A 14,327-nucleotide genomic window follows, 5' to 3' on the forward strand; every position below is an offset into this window, starting at 1 on the left:
AAGAGTTGGTTCTTATATGCCGCTTTTCCCTACCCAAAGGAGGCTCAAACCGGCTTACAGTCACCTTCCCATTCCTCTCCCCACAACAGACACCCTGTGAGGTAGGTGAGGCTGAGAGAGCCCTGATATCACTGCCCAGTCAGAACAGCTTTATCAGTGCTGTGGCGAGCCCAAGGTCACCCAGCTGGTTGCATGTCGGGGAGCGCAGAATCGAACCCGGCATGCCAGATTAGAAGTCTGCACTCCTAACCACTACACCAAACTGGCTTTTACTGGGACCCAGTAGATTGGGCAGATTGGTGGCAGTCATAGGAGGAGGAGGGGCTTGGGGGCCAATTGGAAGCAATGGTTTGGGTCGACCTCAACCAAATGCCTGGCGGAGGAGCTCCCTTTTGCAGGCCCTGTGGAACTGTTTAGGTTCTGTCAGGGCCCTGATCTCCTCTAGCAGTTCGTTCCACTTTTAGCTGCACTCCATCCAGATTGGGTTGGTGCACTTCCTCGCTTGGGCCTTTCCTGCCAAGCCACAGGACCTCCATCTTTGAAGGATTGAGCTTCAGATGACTCTGCTTGAGCCACCTTGTCACCACTTCCAGGCAGCTGGCTAATGTTTCTGGGGGAGAGTCCTGGTGGCCATCCATCAGGAGGAAGAGCTGGGTGTCATCAGCATATTGGTGACAACCCAGCCCGAACCTCCGCACCAGTTGGGCAAGAGGCGCATAACTATGTTAAATAGGGTTGGAGAGAGAATTGCCCCTTCAGGGACTCCGCAAGCCAGTTGGTGATGGCTTGATGAGCTTTCTCCTAATGCTACCCTCTGTCCGCGATTCCCGAGAAAGGAGATCAGCTACTGAAGGGCTGTCCCTCTGATCCTGGCATCGGCAAGGTGGTGAGCTAAAAGCTCATGATCTACTGTATTGAACACTGCTGAGAGATCTAATAATATAAGCAGTGCTGACCCGCTCAACTTCTTTCCAAGTCTGGGGTTGATGTTGTTTAGAATACACCATGTCTCACACTGGGGATTTTATTGTATATTCTGATGTAGCATTGCACCATTCACTGTACCTCTTACCACTGTTTCAGTTGCATTATTTAAATTTTTAAAATCCAAAGACAATCATCCATATGCAAGTTTCCTTGGGAGAAAAGCACACAAGAGATATATGGGCTTCATAATAACCTGTTTACAGATGTGCAGGCTTATCAAGGCCCCAAAAATGGGCACACATGAAGCTGAAACTGGTCCAAACCTAGCATCAGTCTAGCGAATCCAAAGCCAACTCTTCCCAGCCCAACTTTCTATGTCATCCCTCTGTTTACATCCACTCTATGTGCGCCAGCTGGACAGACAACTTGCAGCCCTTCCCATCTTGCTAGTAAGTACAATTCATGGTGTTCCTCAAGTAGCTGATCTTCCAGCCTGGCTAAGACCATCTGAAGCACTGCTTGCCCTTTTAGTTATTTGTGCTCATTTTATCCCTTTCCATACTCCACCTAGCACAACAGCAGTCTTCCGGATATCAAACCACTGCTTTGAATTTCCATATAATTTAAAGCAGTGGTCCCCAACCTTTTTATCACCGGGGATCACTCACCAGGGACCACTCAACGCCTTTTAGTGAGGCCCGGTGTGGGGGGGGGTAGTTTACTCCTCTACTCTCAACCACTGCCCTAACGCTCTCTGATCGCTATGGTAATGTTTAAACATCCCTTCAAAATAAGATACAGACACACCACAACAATGAAGTGTGTTGTGAAGGGCTGGGGGGGATGAAGTAAAGGGCCGGGGGGGGAAGACGGCCTTCGGGGCCCACCTCCGAATAGTCCAAGGACCACATGTGGTCCGCAGCCCACAGGTTGGGGGTCGCTGATTTAAAGGACACATTTTTGTGATAACCTAAAACAAGAATGGGGGGAGGAAGAGGGAAATGCCTCACACACAAAGTAGCAGTGATACAGTTATGTGCATGTTCAACTTCTGATTTCAGTTCAAAGAGCTTCTCAGCTTGACGAGGGATTACTTTTATCCACAAGCAAATACAGAGAATGAAGTCAATATGCTGCCATATTCACAGTATTTCCTTGAAGTCTGAAAACATCTGTTTCCTTTCTTTATCATTATAAAACACAAATGAAGAAAGCCTGGGCCAAGAAGGAGAGGGATGCTGTTGAGTTTATCCTTGCTTTTGGTTCTGCAAGTTTTCATGACACCTGTGAAGGAGAAGAATTCTCCATTGGAGGGAAATGATGGGTTGGGCTAAAGGGGCTCAATTATAGACTTTTGATACATCAGACAAACAGGTCAGAAGTTACAGTCAACAACAACAAAAGGAAGCCAGACTTTCCTAAACACATGTCAATAATCAAGCAACAACTCCACAAGAACTCTTATCTGTTGGAGGAAATAGATGTTGATACCTTCCTTGCTTCAATGGAAAATCTACTTGGAAGATGGAGCAGCAGCTAATAAATGGTCAACATAAACAAATAATATGGTCTACATAAACAAATAATATTTCATAATCACTAGAAAGGGACTCCCTTCATTTGGCTATATGTCGAAAATCTGTCCCATGTGGACTAAATGTTGGGTTGGGTTCACACATATACCACTAAATGATAAATGGGCGGTTGGAAGGTAGAATTATATATCAGGAAAAATATACGTAATTTAGCATATTATTACATTTTGAATGATCCATTCAATTATTCTTCCGATGCTATGACTTGGAACAAGTATTACAGTATGATTTGGAATCTTTCACCTACTGCCAATTTTTTAATTGGTAAACATTGGCAGCAAACCGATGTACCTTCCCTTTCAGAATGGTTAATTAAGGGATGGAACATAGCTAAAATGGCCCAGCTTACTGAATTGGACCATTTGAGAATACATAGAATACAAAGAATACATAGCTCCTGTTGCTAATGGCATGAGTATCCAATTTAGTCTGAATATTGATACCAATATACCCCTTTTTTAGTTTCATTATACACTATGATTTTGTTAAATTGTATGTATATTCTCTTTAAAAACCTAGGGTTTTAAAAGGCAATATATTATTATCAAAAGGTATTTTGAGTATGGGAAGATCTTTTTCTTTTTTCTTTTTAGTGTGTATGTATTGAAGGGAAGGTATCTAATGCACTCCTTAGAAGGCAGTCCTGATTTTTGTTCATATGACCTGGTGCTGACTTTGTCCTAAAAGAAATATCAACCTTTTATGTCATATTTTATCCTGGGGACACTTTTATTTCCTTTCACTTGTTTAGTATACTACAAATGTTATTCATGTCATTGCAGTTTGATCTGAATTCATAATTACAAGTAACTATTGAAGTAAGCTCTAGAAATGATTTTTTCCAAGACAAGGATATTTCATATGCATGATGAAAACTAAGAGACTGATCAAAAAATGTGAAAACATTTGTACTTCCCCAAGGGACACATAGATCCTTGGTTAGAATGAGGTGGGTTGGAATTTTCTTTCTTCCCCCTCCCCAGCTGGCTGAAACTCTGGGGTATTGCCAAGATCAGACTCTACGTTTCCCTCTTGCTCAGCTGCTGTTTCCAGCTGCCAATGTCTCCATTATCTCTGCCTGTGCCAGTGGTTCCAGCTTTGGAATTTACCAGATTTGTTCTGCTTTTTTCTCCCATCTCCCCCCCTGCACCCCTAATCCTTGGAGTTAAAGCAAGAGAGGGGGGGAAGTCAAGTGGAAATTCTCACCAGGTAGGTATATTAAATTGCATCTCGAGAACAAGATGCTATTTAATAAAGATAAGTGTAAAGAGAACAAGATGCAATTTAATAAAGATAAGTGTAAAGTTCTGCATCTGGGTCAGAAAAATGAAAAACATGCCTACTGGATGGGGGATACGCTTCTAGGTAACACTGTGGGCCATTTCGCACGGCTTCAAAATAGCACAATGGTTGCTAATTGGAAACGCTACTAATTTGCCATAACCCACGACGTCGTAGACAATCTGCAACAATCCTGAAACCGACCCGCAAAAAGCGCTTCGTTGTAGCGCTTTCGGGGGAATCCAGAAAAGTGGATTCACCCTCCGGATAGCGATACACTCCTGCAACCAATCTGCAAAACTAGCGCTAAAGACCTGTGCGTTACCATTGTTGCTGGGTCTTCAAAGTCCCTCCCCCTGGCTCTCTCCTCCAAACTTCCGGCGAAGCGATCGCCATTTTTTTTTCTCCGAGCGAACGGGGATAAACGCACCAGCGAGCCTCTTTCTGTTTAGAGGCTTCCCTGGCTTCAGTCCTTCACCTTTAGCACTAAGCACAAACCACATAAAAGCCCGTTTGCTGAAATAAAGTCCCTTTATTTTTTACACATAAATTCAGCCGAAAATCGGGCCCGTGAAAGGGGGGGGGATTTTTTTTTTATCACTCGAGGCAGCGTGCAAACGATCATACAATCAAACGACAGCTCACGTTAGGCAGCTGGATGGGTCTCTCCGTAGCAACGAATCTACCTAGATTCGTTGCTATGGGTCGGGTTTTTTTTTTTAAAAAACCTTTCTTAAAGGGAAAGGGGCTGTTTGGGAGCATGCTAACGGCTGCCCATTGGCTGCTTGACGGCCAGGGGCGGGACGAGCTTGGCAATAGCGCTTCCTTTCTAGCGATTTCTGCCGAGACCGGAAGCCTGTGGGAAACGCTAAAAAACGCAACTGATTCCACTACAAAGGCAGGTATGCATAACGACGAATTCCACTATTTTAAATGGCGATTTTTCATTCCGCAAACAATTTGCAACAAAGATCCCCGTGCGAAAAGGCCCTGGGTGTGAACAAGACCTTGGGGTACTTGTGGATTGTAAGCTAAACATGAGCAGGCAGTGTGATGCAGCGGTAAAAAAGGCAAATGCCATTTTGGACTGTATCAGGGGCATCACATCAAAATCACAAGATGTCATAGTCCCATTGTATACGGCAGTGGTCCCCAACCTTTTTATCACCAGGGACCAGTCAATGCTTGATAATTTTACTGAGGCCCAGGGGGGGTATTCTTTTGCTGAGGGCCGCCGCCGCTGCACGAGCCCCTGCTCCACTTGCTTTCCCACTGGCATCCCGCTGGGGGGCACTGCCAGTAGCAGCTGTGCCGTGCCACACCAAGGGGGAGCCCCAGCCATAGTGGCCACTGGAGAGCACCAAAGATGAGTCAGCAGCAGAGTAGCAGGGCAGCCCCCGAGGCAGCAGCCGGGGAGGAGGACGAGGAGGAGCCGTGGCCCGGTACTGACTGATCCACGGCCTGGGCCCAGGCCCCGGCCCCGGACTGGGGGTTGGGGACCACTGGTATACGGTACTGGTCAGACCACACCTGGAGTACTGTGTGCAGTTCTGGAGGCCTCACTTCAAGAAGGACGTAGATAAAATTGAAAGGGTACAGAGGAGAGCGACGAAGATGACCTGGGGCCAAGGGACCAAGCTCTATGAAGATAGGTTGAGGGACTTGGGAATAGTCAGCCTGGAGAAAAGGAGGTTGAGAGGAGATATGATAGCCCTCTTTAAGTATTTGAAAGGTTGTCACTTGGAGGAGGGCAGGATGCTGTTTCTGTTGGCTGCAGAGGAGAGGACGTGCAGTAATGGGTTTAAACTACAAGTACAACGATATAGGCTAGATATCAGGGGAAAACATTTCACAGTCAGAGTAGTTCAGCAGTGGAATAGGCTGCCTAAGGAGGTGGTGAGCTCCCGCTCACTGGCAGTCTTCAAGCAAAAGTTGGATACACATTTTTCTTGGATGCTTTAGGATGTTTAGGGCTGATCCTGTGTTGAGCAGGGGGTTGGACTAGATGGCCTGTATGGCCCCTTCCAACTCTATGATTCTATGGTTCAATGATTCTAGGTATAAGTCAAAATGAGCTCAAGTGTGTGTGTGTGTGGGGGGGGGGAGGCAGGAAGTCACACATCTTGTGTTCACCAGCTTTTGGTTTCACTGGAGGCAACTATGGACAATTACTTCCTCAGTCCTAGACATTCAGCACCCAGTTTAGAGCTCCATAAGATCTCTGATGCACAGATGGAACATCAGCACAAACAAGATTCTTCAGACAGTCACTTTGAAAGCCAGCATGCATCTTTGTGTCTAGGATTCCAGAATACCTGAGGGGAACTGCATGGTTTTCTCCTTGGCCTGGAACCTTATAGTCAGTCAGTCAGTCAGTAACCTTTTATTGGCATAAAATGTATAAGACATATAAAAATAGGGTTTAAAATTTCAACAAAATAGTAAAATGGGGTTACATAACCAAACAGATCTTAAAATGATTAAATAAACTATAAAAGATAAAATTCAAGGTAGGCAGCATATTATAAAAGCATCTTAGTTAAAACTCTGGCAACTAAAATGGTTATCTCTGGGTCTTTGTCAGAGAGCAGAAATTGCAAGGTCATAGATTTACTTACAGAAGGCTTGTTTCCCAGCAAGGCAACAAAGCTGTCATCCCGACACTGCTCATATAAGGGGCAATCTAACAAAATGTGTGAGACAGAGTCAGGGCAACCAGAACCACACGGACAGAGTCTCGCATGGTATGGGATATGGTGGAATCTTTCCTCTAAGACCTTTGAGGGGAAAGCATTCATTCGTGCCAGAAGAAAAGCTCTTCTCAGGGGGAACCTTATAAATGTTGGGAAACCATGAAAGATTATGTGTATCACTCATTCATTGGAACTAATATTACTAATAAAGGGCAAGTGCCCCTATGCAACGTCTACGCGGGAGGGGCGGTCATACAAATCTAAATCTAAAATATAAATGTATTGGGTTGGTAGTCTTATAAGAATGGCCAAGTTGCTTCCATTAGGTGACAATATTCTACATTGTTTTCATCACTGCTGCTGCTTTGAGACTTGACTTGGTTGTGTTTCCCCCCTCTGGCTACCACTTGTTCATGATAACTAAATGAATCAGTGGTGTTCAGGGTTAATGTATTTCTCCCAGGGATTAGAAGGAACGATTAGGGACACTGAAAATTGTTCAGAGGAAGTTTCTGACAATCAAATTTACTTGGTTCAGTTGCTGCGCTAGGGTTGCTGACCTGGATATTTGGTGGGTGGAATCCTGGGTAAGGAGTTTGCGGAGAGGAGTGACCTCAGCATGGCATAATGCCATAGAGCTTCAGAGCAGCCATTCCCCCACCCCAGGGAAACTGATCTTTGTGGTTTGCAGATCAGTTGAAATTTTAGAAGAGCTCCTGGCTCCCATCTGGAGGTTGACAAACCTATGCTGTGATCAGGGTGGATTTGTTCAGTTCCATGGTAAATAGCTGAAATGTAAACAGGTTGACAGCTCCATATAGTAGCTCTGCTTGTTAACTTCTAGTTGCTTGAGTGCATGAAGGCAACCAGCAGAGGTGTCTTGACCACAAAGCAATTGGTTACTGAGTAGATAGTTCATGGAAGGAATTTTCAGGAACAGCCCATTACCGAGCATGGCAGATTTTGGCAGACCCCCCCCCCCAGCACCTTCTGGGTTTACTTGCTAATTTTTTTTAAATTTTTTTTTAAGAGGTGAAAAACAGACACCATGTGGGAAACAACAGCTCCCTGGTGCGTAGCAAAATCACACACACATATGAAAAGCCCCTGAATCCAAATAGATCAGCAGACACGATTCTTAAGGTAAACAGGAGGAAGAGGAAGAGGAAGAGGAAGAGGAAGAGGAAGAAAAAGAAGAAGAAAAGTTGGTTCTCATATGCCACCTTTCGCTACCTGAAGGAGGCTCAAAGTGGCTTGCAATCGCCTTCCTTTCCTCTCCCCACAGCAGAGACCATGAGGGAGGGAGGGAGGTGAGGCTGACAGAGCCCTGATATTACTGCTCGGTCAGAACAACTTTGGCAACAAGGTAACTCAGCTGGCTGCATGTGGGGGAGTGCAGAATCAAACCCAGCTCGCCAGATTAGAAGTCTGCACTCTTAACCACTACACCAAACTGGCTTTTGAAGAGCATTGATTTGCTACCATTGGATATGATTGATGATTGAGTTGTCTCTATAGTTTGGCTGAGGAGTGAAGCAGCAATGAAGTGGTCTGAGTGATAACAGTTAGGTTGCCAACCTCCAGGTTGGGGGGGGGAAGAGTTGAGAGCTCCCTGGTTTGCAACTGACCCCCTACAGGGGTCAGTTTCCCTGTGGAAAAAACTGCTACTTTGGAGAGAAGAGTCTATTGCATTATACCCTGCTGAGGTTCTTTCCTTTTCCAAACCCCATCCTCTCAGGCTCTACCCGCTGCAGATATTTCTGAAGGAGGAGTTGGAAATCCTATAATGCAGGGGTAGTCATGGGCCCCTGGGCTCATGGGAATTGTAGTCCATAGACATCTGGAGGGCCGCAGTTTGATTACCCCTGCTATAATGCATGACAGCCAGCTTTGCTGTGCTGTGCAGTTTTCAGAAGGCATGCTGCTACCCTTCAAACGGCCATCAATGGCTTGTGAGCAGCCAAACCAATCACTGAAAAATTGGCTGCTCGGTTATGACATGTTCGGTAAATAACCAAAAAGGGAAACAAAAACCCAGCCTGACAAGACAAGTTAGGAACTTAAAGGCTGAGCTGCAATTTTTTTTTTAAATGCAAATATTTATTATAATTATGTGCATATAATAAGTTTAAAACACTGATAAAATCTCAGTTATATATACTACGTAATGCAGGAAAAGCAACAATAACACATGGAGCATATTAGGAACAAAGACCAGACACCTTTTGATCCCTAAGGAGTCTTCCTCAAAGCTCAAAGTCTTCCTCAAAAATATAATGTTAAGGCTTGCAAGGTAAGTAAGAATATCTAGAAAGTGGTGCTCTAATTCATATGTGTTGTATATGGAGACCACAGTTTGAAATATTTTTCAAAAACCACGACTCTGAGCTGTCCAGCTGTCATTCAAGGTGCAATCAAGGTGACGGAGCTATCACAGTTCCACAGGGCCTGCAAAATGGAGCTTTTCTGCCAGGTCTTTGATTGATGCCAGGGCTAAGATCAGAATTGCTCCTCCTCAGGCTAGGCGTTATATCTGTACACCCTAGGTTGGTCTGCTTGGGGGTTAGAAGGAATTTGGCCACTAATCTTGTGTTTTTTCTTGTGGTTTTTATGGTGGGTTTATGGGGTTTTATGGGATTTTTATATCTGTAAACTGTCACAAGTCCCCCGAGAGTGGTGGGATAAAAGTCTAAGAATTAAATAAACAAACAAATACATTCTCATGTGTTAAGCAGAAAAAATGTACTTTGAATGAGAGTTGGGCAACATTGAGAGTTTGTTGCAGCTCCGCCTTTAGATTCCTAATATGACATGTTCAGGACATGATCCAACCTGGCCGTGTTTGAGCATTCCCAGGGCTGATGTAGGAAACAGAATGCTGGAATAGATGGACCTGATCTAACAAGAAGGCCCTTCAGTTCATTGCCACTAAAGACAATTATATTATAGCTTGTTAAACGAATGGTAACTTGACCTCCATGATGTCAACATCAGCCAATGAAATTAATGTGCAGAACAGCTACCAGATAGCACACTTCCTTTATACTGAATGTTTTCCACTGGAAACATAGCCAGCTTGGGGTGGATTACAACATTTTACATTACATAAAACATGTTAAAACCATTAAAACACACTGGTTAAAAGTTTAAACAAATCAACACAGTTACAGTACTGATTAGTATAAAACTTGTCTTCTGCTTGACTTCTCCATCTTTCTGGGGTGAGGGAGGAGTTCCTGTAGCAGGGGCCCTTTCCCGATGTTGTTTTTCATTCATTAGCCCCGACCTGGCAGAAGGGCTCCCTAAGAACTGAGCAAACTCCCGAAGGGCCTAGTACTCTTCTGGGAGCTTATTCAACCAGATGGGGGGGGGGCAAAACTGAGAAAGCCCTGGCCCTAGTTGAGGCCAGATGTATGTCTCAAGGGCCAGAGATCACCAGCTAGGCAGTCCCTCAAGTACATTGGGCCTAGGCTGCGAATGACCATAAAAGTCAATGCCAGAACCTTCAACATGATCTGGAAGGATGTTGGTTGAAGCTGAGGCTCACTTCAGGTATAATGCAAAAACATGTTTTCTTTTAACTTCGGTTTATCTGTGCTCATTCAAATCATGTCTTGCCATGCTAAATGCCTTTGCTCTTTCCCCTGCTTAGCAGTGCACCAATAGGGGTGTTCTGGCATTCCTATTACCAACAGTTAAATTAAACCATGGATATTTTTTGGGTGGCATTGCTTGATGTCTGAGATCAGAGTAGAGGCCACCTTCTCGGAAAGCAGCTTAGCCTTATCTAGAGCCAGAACGAGTTGGATTCCAAAACGGTCTGTGAAAAGAAGAAATCCAGTGCTTGCTCTTGCGTCCCTTATCTGTCTTTCCCAATTTTTCTAAAAAGAAGGCAGAGCTTTTTTAAAACGACATATCCTACGGCTCTGGAGGAAACTATTTTCTGAACATCCTGTAGCTGAAAGGAGAGGGAGAGAGACAGTGCTGAGTCCAGTTTCAGCCTCCAGGCACAACATTATCTCATAAAATTAGACAACTGCTAAACATTTCAATTTTCTAAAGAAAAGCTTACTACGTTGGAACGTTCTGTGCTTTAGAAACACCTCAGTTCACTGTTTTGCAGGATCAGATTTGGCAAAGCGACGGAGCTGCTAATGCAAACCAGCCTGAGCTACTTTGGGTATGTTTCAAAAACCTAAACACAACTAGATTGGATTTCTCCTGTGCGATTATTAGCTACTGAACATGGGCTTTCAAGGACAACTTCTCAGCACTTGCATTTCTACAAAGGGCCTGGTGTCTTGATAAAGCAGAATGATTCCTATGGTACGAATTAGAAGATGGATTCAAATTAACATTCCAAAGGGATGTTGGTATTTATTGCATATCAAATCTCAAGAGCGAATTCTCAGTGCAGTCTTCTATCCCTTTAAATAGTGCAAAGGAAGAGGTTTTTTGTAAGAAAGCATTTCGCCCTTTATTTTTGATTTGTATGTGTTTCAGATGTTAGAACTCAAATGTAGCCCAACCACCATGGATTTTGAGAACCGTTCAAACCATTCAAAGAAACTATCACATAGCAGAGTCTGTCACTGTGTCGTATAGTTCTGTTGATTCTGCCTGACCAGATAATGTATGTCTCTAGAGACTGTATGTCTCTAGAGATTCCAACCCATATTCACAAACAGCAGTGCCTGAGATAACTGGAAATTATTTGACTGGCAGGTTGAACCACAACCAGGTTTTCCATAGCTCCCATACAGAATCTATTATTATTATTATTTCTATTTATTTCCCGCCACTCCCAAATGGCTCGTGGTGGGTTACTGTGTCTTAAAACCCCATTAAACTCCCATTAAAAGACTTAACATCAAGCATGGCGGCACAATAACAAAATCCCCTTCCTACCCCCCCTTCCTAAAAAAGGAACATGTAGATGTTCTACATGCATAAGAATCTGAAAAGAATATGAAATTCATTTTATTCATTGAGGTCATTTATAATATAATAGTAAGAATAACATTATTTTTATATCCTGTCCTTCTCAGTTGACTCAGGTTGGATAACAATACAATAAAACTTATAAGGCATAACAAGGGCAACCTCACCAAAGATGTTAAAGGGGTTTGAGCATTCCCAACACCCAAAATGATTTGTGTTAAATAATCATAATCATTTGAAGTAGTCACCTACTACCCAGCAGGCCAGAATATGTAGCAAGGTGGGGGTTCAACTTGGTGAGCCCCCAGTTGAACTGTTCTAAGCATGTTGATCTTTTGGTATCTTCCATGAATGGATTCATCCATACCATTTTTAATGTGGCGCAGCTTCTATCGCTTTAAGCTCAGTTGTTTCTGAGCATGAGAAATCAAACATAATGTGAAATATCAGACAGATTTTGCAAGGGGCTCAAGCTGCCTTGCTAACTGTTTCTTTGCCCTCTGAACTACCCAGTGACTAGAGAGTTTGTATTTCTACTATACATTCATCACTTACCACATATGGCAGACTTACTGCAAGTCTTTGGGTAATTGGATCCCTTACATGTGAAGATACTTAGGAGGATGAGTGTGTACACATCAACATTTATTCACGCAGATCTTGCTTACATTTTCAATGCCTCCTCAGTGGATTGTTTATTCAACATGTCTTTGCTCAATCTGTTTGATAATGCGTGGAGCCATGGAGAACTTGGAAAGCGACAGATGCATTGTTGCTGGATTGCAGGAAGCAAAGAATTAAACAGCAAGATGATTGCATGCCATATGATGAATTGAATAACAACAATAAAAGTGAAAGAATATTATTTAGGATACTGCATTCTAGAAGCGAACACAGATTGATTACACATTTAAATACTTATTTGTTGGATGTATTTAGATGTTCACTTTCACCATATAAACACACCCAGATAATTATAATTTAAAAATTATATTTATGCAAATATAAACATTTTTCTGCTTGACTCTAAAGAGAAAATGCACAGAATGCCTATAGATGAGTGTCAACTTTGCCCCTCTGAACAGGGCCTTCTCCAGGTGCTACCCTGGCTGACAGGTGTTATAAATCCCTGCCTGTACATGTCATTCTCTGCAGTGGCCTGCCTGAGGAAGTGTAGAGCAGGGGTAGTCAACCTGTGGTCCTACAGATGTTCATGGACTACAATTCCCATGAGCCCCTGCCAGCAAACATTTCAGACAGAGGGGCTTTTTAAAACATGGGTGATTCTGATGGTAAATGGTTGTTTTTTTTTCCAGATGTCTTAAAGGGGAAGTGTTGCTGAGGCAAAATCCTCAAATAGTTGTGGTCCTTTTTCCCATGCTGGGGAAAGAGTTAGGGGAGAATACCTCCCTGTGTCAGGCCCTCAGTTGTGGAGCCCTGCAGGGAGCAATTCTCTCCCCAATATTAGCTAGCATCTACATGCACCCTCTCACCCTGTTGATCCAGAGGTTTGGGCTGGGTTGTCACCAGTGTGTGGATGACACTGAGCTATTCCTGTTAATGGATAGCCATCTGTCAACACCACCAGACTGTGTGGCCAGATACCTGGCGTTCATGGTGGACTGGTTCAAGTGCAGTTAGCTGAAGTTTAATCCAGCCAAGATGGATGTCCTCTGGCTGGGCTAGCATGCAGAATTCTGTGTGGAACCTGAAAACAGCTCCTAAAAGACCTATGGCTCCCCAAAAAGGTTGAAAATGATTGGTCTACATCACTGTGTTTCAAAATTCCCCATTCAGTTTCATAGACTGACACCAATGGGATCAAGGCAGTTCAAAACACAGGGACAACCTGTTACTTATTTATGTTTATCACACTGGATCCGTGAACACTTGGGAGACAGGGATTCCAAAAACCCATCTGCCAACATGACTCAGGGTCGTACCTGAGAAAAACTGATAGTGTAATCAAGGCCAGAGCTGGAGGGAACTTAGAGTGGGGATATAACTATAAGTAAAATCCATGAATAATGAAAACTTTAGTATGCCAAGTCAAATGACATATGTTAATGGGACATACATTTTTAAAAGACTCAAAGAAGAGGAAGAACACTACTCTGTTCACCTTGTTTTTTAATACCACCTAGATATATTTTTTTTAATTTTTAAAATTATATTTGTATACCACCCTCCCCGAAGGCTCAGGGCGGTTCACATGAAACAGAACAGAATCAGTACAGATAACTTAGATTAACAATGATGAATGAAATGAAACAAGCAACATGGAACCATAGAAAAATTAAACATATGAATATAATATGAAAAGAGGTCAGATGAATTGCTGTTAGCTAATTAGAGGCAAAGCTTGTTGCACCCAGGGAAACAACAGGTACTAGGATTCACACCTGCCTTCCTGGGGGCTAGTTACATGGCAAACGCTTTTGCCCACCCCTGGACTCTTGAGGTCCCACCTCTAAATCTCAGGGAACATTTTGGACCCAGGGGTCATCAACCTCCAAGTTCAACGAAATCACCTAGAATTGGAGGTCAAGTGTAGACTATGGAGATCAGCTCCCTATGGAAAAATGGCAGTTTTGGAGGGGGGCGGGTGGAGTCTGAAATGACAACTCATCTCCAGGCTTCTGGAGATTAAAAAGCTTGCTTGGGAGGGGGAAACATTGTGGCACTGAGAGGTTTCAGGATGCCAATCTTCAGCTGGTACTTGGGAATTTGCTGGAATTCCAGATAATTTCTAGGCAACAGAGATCAGTCCCCCTGGAGGAAAGGGCGACTGGGGGGGGGTGAAACTGTAAGAACGTTTGGGTCACCCTCTTACCCTGCGGAAGGGAGCCTAAACTCAATTGCCCCATTCGTGATCCCGCAGGATGCTGAT

The 14,327-nt window shown here is 43.7% G+C and overlaps 1 long non-coding RNA gene across 1 annotated transcript in view; it reads right to left on the reverse strand.

Moving 5' to 3' along the window:
• Positions 1-8,578: 8,578 nt before the first annotated feature.
• LOC143831091 (uncharacterized) overlaps positions 8,579-14,327 on the reverse strand; it is a 53,722-nt gene continuing 47,973 nt past the window's right edge. Inside the window, exons 6-7 of the long non-coding RNA XR_013228705.1 lie at positions 11,993-12,212; positions 8,579-10,454 (exon numbers count right to left, since the gene is read on the reverse strand). This is a non-coding gene — a long non-coding RNA (uncharacterized LOC143831091). The remainder of the gene's footprint in view (positions 10,455-11,992; positions 12,213-14,327) is intronic.

This window comes from Paroedura picta, chromosome 3 (assembly GCF_049243985.1).
Source record: "Paroedura picta isolate Pp20150507F chromosome 3, Ppicta_v3.0, whole genome shotgun sequence".
NCBI lineage: Eukaryota > Metazoa > Chordata > Lepidosauria > Squamata > Gekkonidae > Paroedura > Paroedura picta.